Genomic DNA, 16865 nt, shown 5'->3' on the forward strand with positions numbered 1-16865 from the left:
CCTGCCAGTTAATAGAAGAAACAAATAAATGCAGATTTTAATGCTGGAACTCAGTGAAAGCTGAAGAATATCTTTCCCTGTTGCTAAGGGAGGCAAACGTAAATCCAGTTTCTCAACCTGAACACAGAAACAGCGTCTGCCTGTGTTTGGACTGAACCCTCTTCTAAGGAAGAAAGTATTCAGATTCCTTTTACTTCCACCACATTTGTGCCTGGTTAGTTACTGCTATGCTCTGACCAATGGGGCTGCTGCACAGCTGATGCTAATAGGTTAATACATGTTACCTAAATGGAGATTTATGGCACTGCCACCTCTGTGTCATGTTAAGCCTCAAGTACTGTGAAGCAGGGGAGTCACACACATTTCTCATGGAGTTCAGGCTCTGACTTTTGCATTGCAGTTCACTGGGTTTTGCAGCATGTATATGAACCAACCTGGTTGTACAGTGACTTCTTGCAGAGCCTGAGCTCACCATAATTAAGTTCAGTAAGGAGAGCAACTGCAGAAGGTATGTGCCCTGTATCAGAATGGAGCAGGGTAAAGCTATTGCTGGTTGCTCCTCTGAAACTTAAGGTTAAAATGTCTGAATCTCTGTTCAGAACAGCTGTAAACCGCAAAATATACCCACTGCTTTGGCTGCATCTCCAAACTGATGTTTATGGCAAACATTCCTGTGCAGTACATTTTACCCAGGGAGCTGGAGCACTGGCATTTGCAAGACCATGCAGCTACTAGTGATTTAATGCTGTGTGAGACAATTCTCAGTATGTCTAAAAGATACAGTTTACACACCGCAGGAATCCCACTGGTGTTTCTAAAAGCAGAGAGCAGTTTTGGATGCGCTGCGTGTGCTCGGTCTAACAGACAGCATGTGTCCTGTAGGCAAACTGGAAATTTCAGCTCGTCCGTACGGGGATTTGCACCACAGCTATCGCTGGGTAATGACGCACCAATGACAGCAACACGGGGTTTTTTCACTGAAACATTTAATGCAGTAGAAGGGCATCAAAATTATTTGAACTGTTTGTTGTGAAGGCAGCTGTGAGGAAGAGCCTCCAAGAACTGCTTTTTCCCCCATGATCAATGCCAGAGCTCTTCCCATACAAAACCATTACACCAAGTCTGTTGCTGCTTACTGATGTGGTTAGTTCTGAAAAGGAGTGAGAGTTCTTCCATCTTTTCTACATTTCTCCTTCCAATTATGTTCACTTACGTGCACACCCTATTTCTGATCTTGTGAGCACGGTTTGCTAAATTGTGCACAGAACTCTGTTTGAAAAGACCCATGAAATTCAGAGCTGAGCTGTGCTTTTGACCTCTCGGCTTGGAAGAATCAGAATCCTTGGTTGGGTACTGATGCTTTTTGAAAACCACTGCTGAATTTCAGCACGAAGCAGTCTTTGTGAAACCAGGGTAGTAAACAGCAAACCTAAACTTGGTTCCTGCTCTGTTATGGTCCATGTTTGTTCTGGCTAAACACCAAACAGTCCTGGCAGGGACAGGAAGGGACACGGGTGTTTGCATTGCCTGTAGAAGTAGGTATCAGAGGTTGTAGGGAAAAAGGAGCGACTCATTACACATGTGCTGGACGGTGAAAATGTCTGCTCGGGACCACCGGTTTGGGGAGGAACCCCCTGTGTGAACAATCCCTATTACACAGAAAGGGAATGCCTAACAAAGTTCACACTGATTTTGGTAGGGACCTTATGTAGTTTAACACAAATACAATGAATAAGAAAAATATGCCAGCTGCAGAGCAGTAACCGTTTCTGCCTTTTCTGCTTGTCTTGTACAGAAGGACCTGTTTTAAGATGGCTGGGGCTCTCTCTTACACCCTTTGTTCTATGCCCGGGGTTATCAATAGTTTGGTGCAGGTTGTCCTCATCACTAAGGACAATGCTGGGCTCTGGCTAGCACCTGACAAATCACTGTCTTTTAGCAGTCCTGCTTAAAGGAGCTTTGAGTTCCAGCAATAAGTAACTGTTACGGTTTAACTCCAAGCTGGCAACTGAGTACCACGCAGCTGTGTGAGCCCAAAGGAACACAAGTGATGCACAACACAATTGCTGACCAGTACCCAGCCAGACCCAAGCAGCAATCAGCACCCCCCAGCGAACTCCCCACCAGTTTCTATGATGTTCTACAGTATGGAGTATCCCTTTGGCTAACTCAGATCAGCTGTCCTGGCTCTGCTCCCTTCCAGCTCCTTGTGCTCTCCTCAGTGGCAGAGCATGGGACACCGAAAAGTCCTTGACTCAGAGTAAGTACTACTTAGCAACCACTAAACCATCAGTGTGTTATCAGCATGATCCTCAGACTGAAGCCAATACACAGCACTGCATCAGCTACTAGGAAGAAAATTAACTCTATCCCAGCCAAAATCAGGACAGTAAACTCAACTGTAAATTGCCACAGTTCTCTCAAAGTGAGCTTTTGTGTTAGAAAATGTTCCTGAGCAGTCATAGTGCATATCAATACCTCTCCTTCGTCAAATGCAAAGAGGGGGAGATGAGGCTGGAGAAAATGCTACCAAGAGTGACAGCAAATAACTTTTCAGTTCATGGTGAGGTATCATTTGACAAGGCAATGTCCTGCAGGTGGGAAGCATGAAACTGGTTTCCTGATCGACTACAAAGCCACAAAAAGGGCACTGACATCACTGCTCGCTTGACCACTTGCTTACAGAGCAGCTACACCCTGTACTTGCATTGCTGCTTTGAAAGTGCCTATTCTGCAGTCTTGTCTGCAGGGTAGACCTTTATAGCCTGGCACATCTCCATACAATGGCTCCCCAGACAGCTTTACCTGTATGGATCAGAGACCAAACTAGTAACTCTAAAGAGCTCAAACCTGCCCACCAAACTCACTTACCGTGCACTCTGGTGCTCAAACTCTCAGCAATTATAAATGACAGCATCTATTAATTTTAGCTACTTATATGGTCCCCACTGCTACAGTAACTGAATGCTTTATACTTCTTAAAGCACTTAGCTTCCAATTCCATACTGAAGATGTGAAGCAACAACAGAAAGATTAAATGTTAGAGTCATTATGCTCTCTGAAGTCACTCTTTTGATGTCTAGTTCCAGAGATCTGATGCTTGAAACATGCTCTCAGCTGTGGCTTGACCAGAGACTGGAAAATCTTACTTCTGTGCCTGCCCACAAAGTCTTTTGTCATGACTGAACTGAATAGCTTGGCCCCTAATTCACACTTATCTTCAGGAGTAGTAAGGTACACACTCACTAGGTTCTCTGCTGTTGATGCAAGCAGTACCAGAGGATTTTCATTGGAAATACACAGGATTATGCCTTACTTCATAGAATTGGCTTCTTAAAACAATATAGAAGTTATGTGAGGATGCTGAGAGTGCCTCCTTAGTACTTGGCCACTGTGGTTTTTATTTTGCATTCTATTCGATGAGCCTTGCTCTCCTTACACATCATGTAGTCTGTCTGAGCATCGTCAGGATTCAGACTTTGTTCGATGCCTGTAAACCCCCTTTTTATCTAGGTATAAGGAATTTGCCCAAGGTTACACAAGAGATCTGTGCTAAATTAGGGAATTGAGCCTAAGCCTCTTATATCTTAGAGTACCAGCCTGACTGTTGCTTTCAGAAGAGCTTCACTACATTACACCAGCTAAGTGTCTGGCTCAGTCACTATTCTGTGGATTACCAGAGGGCAGATTAACTGGAGTCTATTGAATTTTTAAAACATAAAATATATACCTGCTATAAGCTCTTAACAGGTTTCTCCTAGCAAGGTTTTGAGGAATTTCCAGCACTGTCTTAATTCTGTTTGTATATATATGCCCAGGACTTGACAGTACATGTACCTATACAGTAGGAGAAAGCAAAGCCTCATTACATTATTTAAGGTTAATGAAAAGCAAAGTCATTCCTGACATCCCAGATAAATTATGTTTTCCATCGCTATACCCAAATGCACTGAAATATAGTTAGCATTTCATCTGCTAGGCAAGAGTAACCTCAGCCCCTTTCAATTTGGAATTCTCTAACCACCCATGGACGATGTTGTGCATTTACCATCAATTTTCTGACTTTGTAGGGAATGAGGGCTGAAAGCAAGACAGAGCCTCTCATGCAGTGGCTTGTTACTTATAATTTCTTTACTGTGAGTTCGTGCCTACCCTTCAGCTGAGCCGAATCCATACTCCCTTGTATCTGATAATACAACACTCAGCTCAAGGTCACCAGCTTTAAGTTTGTGCCAGTTTTTTAACTGGTCTCACTTGAATGGTAATAAGCTTCAAGTAGTGCTTAGTCTTACCTTTGACTCAGTTAACGATGCACCATCATCTTGTGAACAGGGCACTTGAGCTGCAGTTAAACTCTTACTGTTCCTGTTGCTCAAATCAATGGCAGAAAATATGCAATACTGTACAATATTGTCAGCAGACTTCTGAATACAGATGTATGTTTACCTACACAGCAGGAAAGTGATCACTGGATTTGGAGCATTTCACATCAGTTCCAGTTTTTCAGTAAATTCTGTGCCAATGCAATGCAGGTGCAATAAAGGAAATTAATTCTACTACCACAACCTGAAACAGCAACACAATGGTAATAGGTGCAAGGCATGGGTGCAGTGCACAGCACACTGGCAGGATGCAAGCCCAATTTTGCTCCCATGGAAGACAAAATAATCTCTCCTTTGCTTGTCTTTCAATCCTTTTATTTCTGAGGTCTAAAGGCAAGCTCAGTGCAATATGGACAATTAAACCTCTGATCCTTAACCACTGTGTGGCTGGTGTAGCCCTCACACAGTATCACACAGTGAAGCTGCTACAAGTAACATCCTAATCACCTGCTGGTATTAATTAACATCTGTTAGAGGGAATTGGTTTCAAAGGCTCTCTGTTTAACACAGACAAAGACCTTTAAGTCCGCATACTGAAGCTGTTCTTAAAACCCTGGCTTAGCTGCAGAGTGAAAGAGCTAAACCCTATGAGGAAACAGTAATGACCTTTGGTGGTCTACAGTTTGCTTTGCCCAAGGATGTTTAACTTCTTGATACAGTCAGCCACTTTGGACATTTCACAGTTTGGCAAGTTATTTCCCTTGTTCTTATGAACACTGTTGATATTTAATACTTAGCTATCAGTTAAGTCAATCTTTATTTCCCTGTATTTTTTTTCAGTTCTTTCTATAGTTCTAATGATTGACTGTAAATTTACATTGCACAGAATGACTGATTACATATTTTTAGCCAGAAAATCTTAGCTCTTTGCTTTTTGAAAGGAAACTTATTAGGGGTTTCTTTTTGATTAGGACCATGATGTTGTTCATCAAACCTCTTGTCATTTAGTAGTCTCTCTACAATCTCAATTAAAAATGTTTTACTTAATGTTTACATAAAGTTTACATTACCTAACACAAAATGTATGATTTCCAGTCAGCATACAGTTCTGTAGCTGTGGGAAGCACTGCTGTAGCTCATAGGAGCTACAGTTCAGATGTTCATAAGCTCCTACTCCATGGATAGAAGAGTCTTTGGACTATCTTTATCATGAGAAGTCACAGCTTTCCCACAGGATGAGGCATCACATGAAATCATAGGATATCTGTGAGCTTGGTAATATGGAAGCTTTTCAACCTTTTGGTATTACCAGTAGCTTTCCAAGTATTTCTCTACACTGTTGGCATCAGAGTAACAACAACAGACGCTGACTAGTAAAGAGTGTTTTAGGCTGATTGGCAAAACATCAGCAACCATAACCCTACTGAGCAGCACCTCCTCCTTCTCTTTCAATGCATAGGGACTATCCCCGAGTATAGATACATCTGACTCATAATCAGACATTGTATTTAATGCATAAAAATTACTTACCAGGACTCTGTTAGTGAAGGTTATAAAACCAAGCTGGCTTGCTGTGGTCTGAGGGAAAGAAAAAATCACCTCCCTATGCGGTGACTTACTCATCTGATAAAAATGAGATAACTTCACAGATCTACCTCACAGGCACTGTGTGAGACTTCAGTAACATTTGTGAAACTATACAGTGATCTCTCAGCAAGAAATGTTCTAACAGCATAAATGTCAAAGATTGCTTTCAAATCAGGCAGGTTTGGGAGGGAGCAAAAAGCATGGACCAGACTGACATGGATGGTGCTCTAGCTCTTTCCACCATGATGCCTCTCTTATTGTTAATCTCTTTTATGGCCTGTTTTGATGTGTTAACATTGCCGAGTACTCTTCCCCCCCCCCAATTTCATGTGTCCCCCTCAGCCCTGCTCACATATTTCCCTCACAAACTGCCTATGAATTGCTTTGGCAGCAAGACAGTAAAGTGAGAAGTACTCTTAGAATATGGCTTATGGTTCACTGGGCATCAGCAAACACTGTCAAAGCTGATAACCTTCAGCTGGGAAGGTAACAGGAGTTTCATTCATGCAGTCATTAACCTATGGTACTGCAGGTGTTACAGGTTTACAGAGTGGAGCTGGGCTAACAGCATGCTTAGCTCAGCAGAGAGAGAACAGGCCACTGCCATGGAATTGTATTCAGAAAGGTGACCACTGGCCATGAAATTCAAGTATCCACATAACTCATATCACACACTCAGGAAAACAATCACCTTTTGAAGCAGGTCGGTCAGTGTGGGACTGGAAGAGCTGTGGTTATCCAGATACACGCACTCTGTCGTGATGGGTAAGACATGAGGCTCGACAGGAGACGGAAGGATAACTGCACAGACAACCATCACTGCTGTCTCTTGCTGCTCTTTCTGCACAATGCAATAGAATTAACTAGACTGACCTCAGAAGTTCAATACTCTGCTTGTGCCTTGAACTTAAATACATAAAAAGGCACTGTTATATCTTTAGGTGCTTTCCCTAAATATTCATTGTTTTTCAAAAGGCATTAAATATCTACCTCCTTCAGCATGTGGCTAAATCTTATTAAACCCCATTGAGTTCAGGCATATGCTTAAATGATTTAGTAACTTAGATTCTTAAATGAAAAAAACACCACCTTTTTTGTTCTGCTTCTTTATCTGTACCTCTGTGTAAGCTGTATGTGGTAAAAGAACAGCCACCCCATAAATAGAAATGGCAAAAGGAACTAAAATTACTTTAAGGTGAACAGATTGATCTAATACTACATTTGTTTAGAACTTTCTGATGATACCAGATGCTGCTGCTGAGTAGTAGGTCTATTCCAGGAAGGCATAAATCTGCTATGCAAAAATAAGTGCACAGTTACAGTGACACATCCTTTGACAGTTTCCTGCTGGGAGTCAAATCTAGTGGAAGATTTACTTACTGTGCACAGCTGGCCAGTATGCAGGGATAGAAATTTAGGTAGAATATACTGGGGATTGAACCATTTTGGTTAACATATATTTGGGAAAGAAATCATCTCCACAGGATTCAGTTGTGGGAACACCTTTAAAGACACCTTTACTCATTGCTACAGCTATGAATTTTGTCCCATTTATTCTGATTTTTCTTTATACCTACTTGTCTGTCTTTAAAACAAAGCAAGTATATGGACTGTTTGTAGTATTTTCTGCCTGCTTTCAGTCCTGGTCGATGTCTTTTAGGTGCTATGAAAATGATGATTTTTGCCCCTACATTTTAGGGAATAAGAACCAATCCAAAGTTATCAAATGCTCAACACTTTTCTGACCTCTAAATGTTGCTTGAAACCAGAACTTTTTATGTCAACAAAGATCAACTTAGAAAACCTTCTAGTTATGAACATCAGAAATGGTAGAATTAAAAGTAACATTTCAAATTGATTCTATTCCATGAGACACATGAAAATGCTCCAATTCAGAATCAAACCAACTGCTGGAAAATGAGGAGTCTGATCTGTACATATCCAGGGCCAGCTTGGCTTTGGAACTGAAGAGAGCCTTGCTGCGTTCACAGCCCGTGCTGAGAAGTAAGCCTAAAGTCTATGCCAAATGATGCACAGATGCAGCTCGTGTGTCACTTTTGGGACCTGAGCTGGCATCTTCCTACAGAGCAGTGCAGGTCTGCACTAAACAAAGTGGGAACTGCACCAGATCTAGCCCAGAAATGGACAGGGGCAGACACCGTTTTTCCCCTTGGCATGTGAAGATTAATATTGCTTCTGCTTTCCCCCTGATTCTAGTTCTGAAAAAGTACTGAAAAGGCAAATTCAGCTCCACTAGAGCAACGAGAAGAATGCAGCAACAGAGTTAACACAGAAAAGTAATGAAAGATCAAACTGTTTCAAGTTTTGAATTTAACTGAAGCATATTTGAAACACATCAGGCATTTTTACCTAACCTACAATATCCCACAAACACAAGCAAAACCTTCCTGAAAGATTTCTAGATGACTGTACAGAAAAGCATACATCAAAGCAGCTGACCAGCAGGAAAAGAATAAGGTTAGACACATCTGAGTTTGTACCAAGAGACTAGAAACATCACATTTCATTTCAGACCTCCTTGTGTCAGTCAGCTCTGCCTTTCTTCTAATGCACATCCCCTCCCTTCCTCTGAGGGCTTTCCTCCTAACAGTCTGCATCAGCAGAATGGGTTTAAGTTTGCATCAAGCTGGTTTTTATAGTAGTAAGCACACTTGGAAGCTACAAAGACACGCTGTGTTTCTTGCTGCCCTGCTCATCAATCACAACAAACGATTTATAGCTGCTCTTAAAAAGAATTCATTAAATCAGTACAGGCTCTAAAGAGTGCAGGGCTTAAAAAGGAGAGAAGTGATTCTCTTCCAAGGTTTTGGCAAAAAACCTACTTGGGAGTCAGGTAAGCTGAAAAATTACTGCATCTCGATTTTTGAACATGTTCTAAATGACTTAGTGAGACTTTAGCCTTCAGTCTCAGCAAATCTGAAAGCCGCTGTGTAAAACAGGATGTGCTGAATTAACTTTGTATTAGAACACAAGCTCCATTATTGATGGGGCTACAAACCCTCAGGCTGACCCTTTCATTTGCTCCAAAATCCAATTCAGAAATCTAACTTGTGACATGGATGCAGTGGATAAAGTCAGTATTCCAAACTGGGACTATGTATTTTTAAAAGCCTGTTATTCCCTCTCCACCGTCCTAAGGAAAGCACACAGCAAAATGTTAACACTGCATTAAGATCCACTGCTAATACTGACACCAAAGTTACTGATTTGTTCTGTACATATTTAGGTAATCTACCTGGGGTTTTCATTAGACCTCAGACAATTTCACATGGATCCCCAGACCAGGTCTTCTGCAAGGTCTCACCTTCAATTACAACCAGCCAAAAGTAATAAAACCTGGAACATGAGATTGCTTTACTAAGATTTTCCCAGTAAGCAGCATGTTTTGTATTGCTGCAGAGAAGATGTAGTCAGCCAAATCTTTCACAGCCCTTGCCCATTATTTAGAGCTTGCTGCTGTACCAGCAGAGCTGCTAAAAATGTTTTTTCCTGGAAACTGGCTCACATTAGACTCCTTTCATATGTTTTGCTTTCTTCTCTATTAGGATTAACCCTCTCAAATATCCACCTCTCTCACATCCATCAGATGGCTTGCTTTCCACAGCCAGTGTTTTTCCTACCACTGATCTGGATTTCAGCTCAGCTCTTGCCAAGCATAGCTGCCATGCTCACATAATACTAATGCTGCTTCTGGAGAGAGCTCGAAATCCCTGCTGTTTTGCCTGTGTGCCTTCCATTCACCCATTGATCTATCTGCATATACACATGCTTCTGGCTTTACAGGGAAAACCGGTCTGAGCATGGACAGGAATAATGCCCATATAATCACTAAAAGGGTACTAGGAAGCTGAAGTTTTAGACTGGAGCCTACGGAGTATTAACAAGTGTGAAATTGGTACCTGCAGTCCAATCTGTTCAACAGAGACAGATGGGCAGCTCTAGCAGGAGATGCAGGATGCCTGTCAGGAGGTTCTTAAACAACTTAATCATGAAGACTTCAGCCAGCATTCACCTTTTCACAAGCCTTTCTTTGCAGAAATCATGAATGCAGTTGATAAAATGTGTCCTAGGTATTTCTTCTGTAGATAAAGCAGAGCAGAAGGTAGTTGAAGAAGCTCTGCCTCCTGCAGCAAAGAGGTGAAATTGCCTTGTATCAGAAGAAGATTTGTGTCATGAGGACAAATCCACTCAGGTGAAATTCTCAGGTCCAAAAGCTCAGGATATTTTGCAAGTCACAGCATCATCTTGCAGCAGTAAAACTAAATATATCTATGGCTACTGGAAAAAGCTGGGTGTATTGATGCAACATCATAAAGGTAAGTAACTCAGCAGTGCAAAGCCAGTTTTAAGTACAGAATTGGACCTTTGTCTAGATTGATATTCTTCACTTAAACAGTGACAATGAAATTTGTTTGGCTTCTCTGTAAGAGAAATGGGAGTTGGAGGAAAGACAGAGAAATTTTTGCCTAGTATTGGATGATGATCCATACGCCAAGGCCCTAACAGCCTTCCAAAACAGCTCAAGCAGCAGTTTTATTTATGAGGACCTTAATTTAGCAGTTACTGAGATTTATTTTATACCAGTATAATGTTGAGTATTGCTTTTACATAGCATCTCCATCTGATAGAGCTGAAGAATGTCTGACTGGCTGAAAACTAAAGACTGCTATCACAGGCCATAAGAATAAGGGACCTGCATATCTTTTGCTGTATTGGAAGTTGCAGCTCCGTGTCTAAGAAATAGACTGTCTTGACTGCAATTGTAAAGAGAAGGGCCTTAGAACTGGCAAGTAAGATTGGAAGGAAATTGATAATAATTAACTGAGTATTGAGCAAGACAAACTACTTGTGAAAGCAAGGCCTAGGAAGATGTACTGTCCATACATGGGCTCCACTGTTGGGCAAGAAAGGCAGCTTTACTTGGACTTTAAGGACTCTCCTCTAAGGAAAGTCATTGCAAGCTATGGTGTCTTTTGCCACAAAGCAAAAAATAATAATAAAAGCAGCCAACCCATCATTATTTTCTATCTTTCCTTGGCTAATTTAGGTCTGTGAGAGATCAAAGTAGTCTTTTTTTCCCCCATTACCATCTCAAATCCCAAGACAGCTAGAGAACTGAACAACTGGTGTAGGTGGTGGGTTCTGTACCAGTGGCTGCTTCACTATATAAACCAGGGTGAAATTATCTTGCAGTATTTCAGACTGTGACCTTTCAAGTAGACAGACCCAATGATTTTCAGTCAATGCTCCCTCTGCTTGATTTAGAAGCCCATTCAGAAGGTAAAAAGGCCAGTTCATTGTGGCAACTCATTATTCCACTGTGCTGCTACATCCTGATAGATAACAAATCTGACCTTTGCTACAGAAATAGGTTGTTAAGGGCAGTAAAAGTTCTTTTTGAGTGACACCACAAATGCTAACTCTCCTGTAGACAAAGATGGCATGGGGGCAGAATACACAATCAATGCTCCACCTTCAGGAGCTCGCTGAAAACCTGTATGAGAAAACTTGTCTTGCCTTCCTATTTCAACAGTCAGGACTGAGTCTTTGTGTCTCAGGCCTTAGTTTAGTGTCTTAGGAATATCTGTAAGTCCAGAAAAAAAACCCACCAGTATTTCACTTTTCTTTAATGAACTGAGGATCAGCTGAAACTAAAAATATACAGTGAGCTCCTTAGACCTAGAAATGCATTGGCCACATTCTTGGTGTCAACACTAGAACCGTGCTCTTGAAATCCTGGCTGCAGCTGATGATGGTGAGCACTTACAAGTGGAGCTGTAACTATACGGTAAAATGAGCCCTGAAAAAGATGTGCTAACAGGTTTATGAGGAATGCACTAATTATGCCAATGTTCAGTGGTTCCCTAGTCAGAAAATTAGTTCTAGGCATAAAAATCGATTCCTCATATTCTTCATCACATCAATTTTATTCTAATGTCATCTGACTTGGTATAATGAGATATTACTTGTTCTCGGGACTTTTTAGTCAGGCAAAAGCTTAGATAATCAATTTTTCATAGCTGAAACAATGATATTATCCAATATCTATTGGAGTTGAGAACATATAAGCTCACAAAAATTGTTTCTCTGTTCCTCATGCAGCTCTCTATTAAATCAAGGTACGTCTATTCCCTGCCTAACAAGTGAAAACAAACAAAATCCCTGCTGAACCCATCCCACACTCAGAGTGTGACCATAATATTCACTTGCAAACTGCAAGACTTAGTGTGCCAGAGATACGGCTTTCCAGCTGAAGGATGGACCATTTTCCACGGATGACAGCAACAATGCTGATGAGAGCTGCACACCTCTTACCTCATCGAGAGCTTCATTATTAATGAATGTTGACATCACCTCAGCAATTAGCTAAAACTCCAATATAGAGAAACTCATTGGCAAATTAAAGATTCTCCCTAAGAGAAAGGTTATTACTGCTTTTCCTCTTTAAGGCTTGCGTGATAACTTGAAAGTTTTTTTGGCTGCCATTCTACTTAAGCTTCAGATGATGTTTTCAATAACACACATCAATGGTCTCTTTATTTTTATTCCAGCTGAAGATCTGCTCAAATCGTGCTCTTCTTGAGCCACCATTTAGGTGATTTGTGAACAGCTGAAACACTGAAGTTTCATTTCTAGGCATCTGTGCCTTGAAGTTTAGCTGCTGTTTGGAACCTGCAGCGGCTAATGAAGGTGATGTTTGGATGGCAGGGCTGGCTTGGCGGGAAGCAAGAGGCATCAAAAAGCCAAAAGACTGAAACCCCACAATTATTTTAGAAACAGCATCCTCATCCTTAATGGCCACAAGACTCAGGCCCGTGATCCTCCTCCCTGACAGTGCCAGGCTGCTCATTAAACACCGGTAACTAGAGTACCCCTGTCCCCTTGTTATAGTATTGATAAGAAACTGTGACTTGTCTTCCTCCCAGAATAACTTATTTTGGGGCAGTTCCTCCTGCTAGGCTTTCTGTTGTAAACAGTTCCTTTTAATCTGCTGACTCGGATACTGCTTTAAGGGCAATCTCTTTGAAAAAGGGAAAGAAAAGAAGGTGAGAAGGAAGCTATTTTGTGGAATTTTTAGCATTTGAAAGTTCCCTTGCTCAGAACTCTAAGGTGCTGTGTGACTGGACCCATGGACTGCAAGGCAGAAGTTTCAGATGTGTATGAGTGATTTAGGGACTCACATCCTATCAATGCCCAATGGGCCTCTGTTCCTAACAGACACCTGAAAACCCAGCCTCATTGACTGCCCTGGTAAACTTGCCATAATGCCTCTATGGAGCATGAGGTACATAAATTCTGTAGGTTAATGCCTTAACACCCCTGGGGATCCACTAGAAATGACTTTTAAAAACTAATGCCATCAGCAAGAGGGTCCAGTAAGAAACTGCATATTTGCAGCGCTCCTTTCCACGTAATAAATCCCCTGCAATGAGACATTTTACTGCCTGCACTGACCTTACATTTTTTAATGAAGCTGCACAGCAGCTAAAACACAAGGGCTGATCCAGGGGCTCACCTGTGTCATCCAAGTGAGTTGCAGAATAACAGCAGCCATGAGCTTACAGCCTGGTTACAAGAGGAATGTCCTAAAGAATCCTTTCATAAGTTAACAGCAGGTTAACCAAGAGGGTGCATAATCCTTCGCTGTCTTCACCTAGTCAACACCAGAGGAAGAAATACATTAGAGCAAATGATCTGAGGGGCACAATATCAGAGTTGAAATATCTCATCTCTGGCTAGAACCATGCACCAAATCTAGCTTGGGTTGTGTCTTACCATTCAAAGTTATGCATGCTTTAAACCTCCTTTACTTACTTCAGAAAACTCATCAATGTTAGCTCTTCTATTTCACAAAATCTTTCTAAACACCTGTCAATCCATGTAGAAGCAAAAACACAAGCAAAATCTGGAAATACAGGAAACTGAATATGGAAAACTGCTATTTGATATATCATTTTATACTTTTCTCCTCTTGCATATTTTCATATTGTTTTATGCCAAGCTGGTAGCAGTGATTCATTATATGAAATTGGAACATTATAGATTCAATACGGAAGCATTTGTCTTAGTGACAGGAAAGGATCCTTTGCGTGGCTGAGCCACTTCCTTGCAACTGCAGGAAATCACATAAATGACATATAAGCTAGAAATACCCCTGGAAGCTTAACTCCATTCAGCTTTGTACCCCTGGATTTATAAACCCCTCACTATCCCACAGTAAAATGAAAGCTGTCAGAGGTAAAGAAAAACCTCAGAAGCTAATCTATGCTGTAAACCTGTGCTAGAAAACAGAGCTCAGAAGCACTGACAGGCTCTGGCACTGGCACAGACTTCGTGTGCCTCCATGAAACAAATATTCAAATCACAGACGTGAGGTGGGTAGAAAAGCCCAGACTTGAGAACAAAGCATTAATGTCCATGTGGGTTGCCTTCCCTTCAGGGTCATTTAGAACATGAAAATCCCTCACAGACTCTTTCATCCAGTGACCTTAGTGCCCTCCCTATTGTTGTATAATGCACTATGAACTTGAAAGTGTTGCTTCATGTCTCCATGAAGCACCTGGGGCTGCACACACATCATTTGACACACATGGGAGTGAAAAGAGCTTCCTAAAAGTAATGGATGACCACATCAGTTCCTATTCTCACAGCAGGCCAAGCCATAAGAACAACTTACTGAGCTACAAAGGGTTGTAATATAAACAGCATTATTGTAGCATTATTTGTATTCCTTTGATATTCTGTAAATGAATTTGCCATAGACATTTTACTGTATTTGATTAGAGTCTTATTAGTCCACATGAAAAAACCATGAAGTCTTTCAGAGATGGTATGAAAGAACAGGGATGGAATATCTAAAGGCAGGAGCTAGGCAGTACAAAATCTAACTGCTTTGAGGCTATACAACTAGCAAAGGAAAAGTGGGTTTATATTCACGACAGATACTGTTACAGTGACATAACTGAATTAGAAAATGCCCTGAGGTATCCTAAGATATGAGATGCTTTAAAACTATTTGGGATCAAGAACTGCTTAGTGTCTTTCAAGGAACAGCATATTGCCTGGCACAGATACATTGCTTACCTGAAAATGCCCTCTCAAGCTCTCACAGCATCAGCTGCACTTCACTGGTAGAGATGTCCTTATACCAAAGCTTAAATCCAACTGCATTTGTACAATAAGAATCCTTAGCAGGGTTCTTCTAATGCTTTGACAAGTGAAGAAAACCCAAAATTTGTGAAATGAACAGAGGGAAGCATGGACTTTGGTCTATCATCCCACCAACAACTGACCTGAATTCTGTATCCAACTGTTTCTATGCAGATACCTAAATGTAAAGAGAAGAATTATATCGTATAGGCATTTCAGAGCAGTCTATGTAAGGGCTAGTGCAATTAAAGTATTATTCATTCAATCCATTTGAAGGGCTCTGAAGCTTTGTCCAGCTTTTTGCAGAAGCAAACAGAAAACTTTTGGTTTGGCTGGAATCAGCCAATACAGGTGAGTATTTGTAATGCTGCCTCTTGAAACAGGACAGAGCAGAAGTCCCACTCTAAACCAATGAACACATGCACAGACCTTATTTGTAACATCAGTCAGTAATTTACCAGTGATGCCCCATTTGCTCATGGTAGTCTTTACATACTTTCTGATACTGAAAACCTCATGAAGAGTACACTGTGATTTTAGAACGTGCTATTTAACTACTCACACTCCGGTGGGTAAGTAGAATTTCTAGCTGGCCGGTATAAAGAACCAAAGTGTTACCTGGTTTGTCTGTGGACTTACTAGTGAGAAAGATGAGAAGAGACTCGTGAAATCTTGCTTTCCAGGCAGGTGCTCCAAACCCCCACCAGACGCTGCTTTTTCACTTCTGAGGCTGCCAGCCAAATGCATGCTTAGAAGTACTCATAAATATATCTGTACTGCAGTCTCTTGGGTTGTATCTCTCTCTTGCTAAAACTCTAAGAGGAAAAATGCACTTGGAAGTGTGATATGATTATGAAACCTGCATGTCTGATTAGAGGTGCAATTACATTGCATTTTGATATCTGTCAACAGCAAATACGTTCTTGTAGAGCACCTCATAACATATGCACTCTCAACTCTACACCTCATGAATTTCTCAACTGCCATTTGAAGGTGGTAACGGAAATACATGTTTTAATTTTTAATGCTTTCAGTGCCTGTTCTTACAGCCATTATATATTTTGGGAATGAGCAGCTGAATCCATCATCCTGTCTCCAATTGAGTCTCTGGGGGCATTTTACCTGAACCTGCTTTTTCTCCCTCCTACACAGACCTGCTATATTTTCATTTTTTACAACCAGGCTGTATATTAACAATAAGGACATAAACTCATGAAAACATGAACTCATTGGGGTGAAAATATACCAAGAGAGAGCATCCAACTCCCCCGTGTATTTTGACATTCCATTTAGCAAATTGCGTTACCATTTTAAGAGCGAGTAATCTCAGCTCTGAACAACTGCAAGGGAAATAGAAGGCATGTGAAGAAGAAAAATACAAAGGCAGAGACACGGATGAAGTCTGTTTTAAACAATGTCAGAACCAAGAGTCAAAGTGCAGTCTCACACAAAAGACCTGGACACTGAAATGCTAAGGGGCAAATATTGCTGTGCCTGGTTGATAACAACAGTAAGTGCTGCTCGTGTTTCTCTCAATCACTAAAATACACTTACAGCTTGCACATGTTGACATTACTCTGCATCTGCCACTGTTCATCCTGTTTCCTACTCCTCTCAGATTGGACCAGTGACTTGGCACCCTTACCCCAACTCTGTCAGCCTTATACTTACATGATCAGCAGAAACTCAAGGCTGTAAAGGGCCAGTGGTCACAAAACCTGTCTCACGTTGCACTGAAATCAATGGCAGAGAAAGCACTACTTGAGGTGCTCTGAAGTACATGTG

The 16865-nt window shown here is 41.3% G+C and overlaps 1 long non-coding RNA gene across 1 annotated transcript in view; it reads right to left on the reverse strand.

The window, feature by feature from the left end:
• Window positions 1–9853: 9853 nt before the first annotated feature.
• Window positions 9854–16865, reverse strand: part of LOC133225224 (uncharacterized) — a 115683-nt gene continuing 108671 nt past the window's right edge. The window contains exons 2-3 of the long non-coding RNA XR_009729070.1: window positions 15015–15258; window positions 9854–10009 (exon numbers count right to left, since the gene is read on the reverse strand). This is a non-coding gene — a long non-coding RNA (uncharacterized LOC133225224). The remainder of the gene's footprint in view (window positions 10010–15014; window positions 15259–16865) is intronic.

Source organism: Neopsephotus bourkii, unplaced genomic scaffold (genome assembly GCF_033783945.1).
Source record: "Neopsephotus bourkii isolate Nb327-2 ecotype Australia unplaced genomic scaffold, CSIRO-AGI_Nbou_v1 NB_1749, whole genome shotgun sequence".
In the NCBI taxonomy this organism is placed as follows: Eukaryota; Metazoa; Chordata; class Aves; order Psittaciformes; family Psittacidae; genus Neopsephotus; species Neopsephotus bourkii.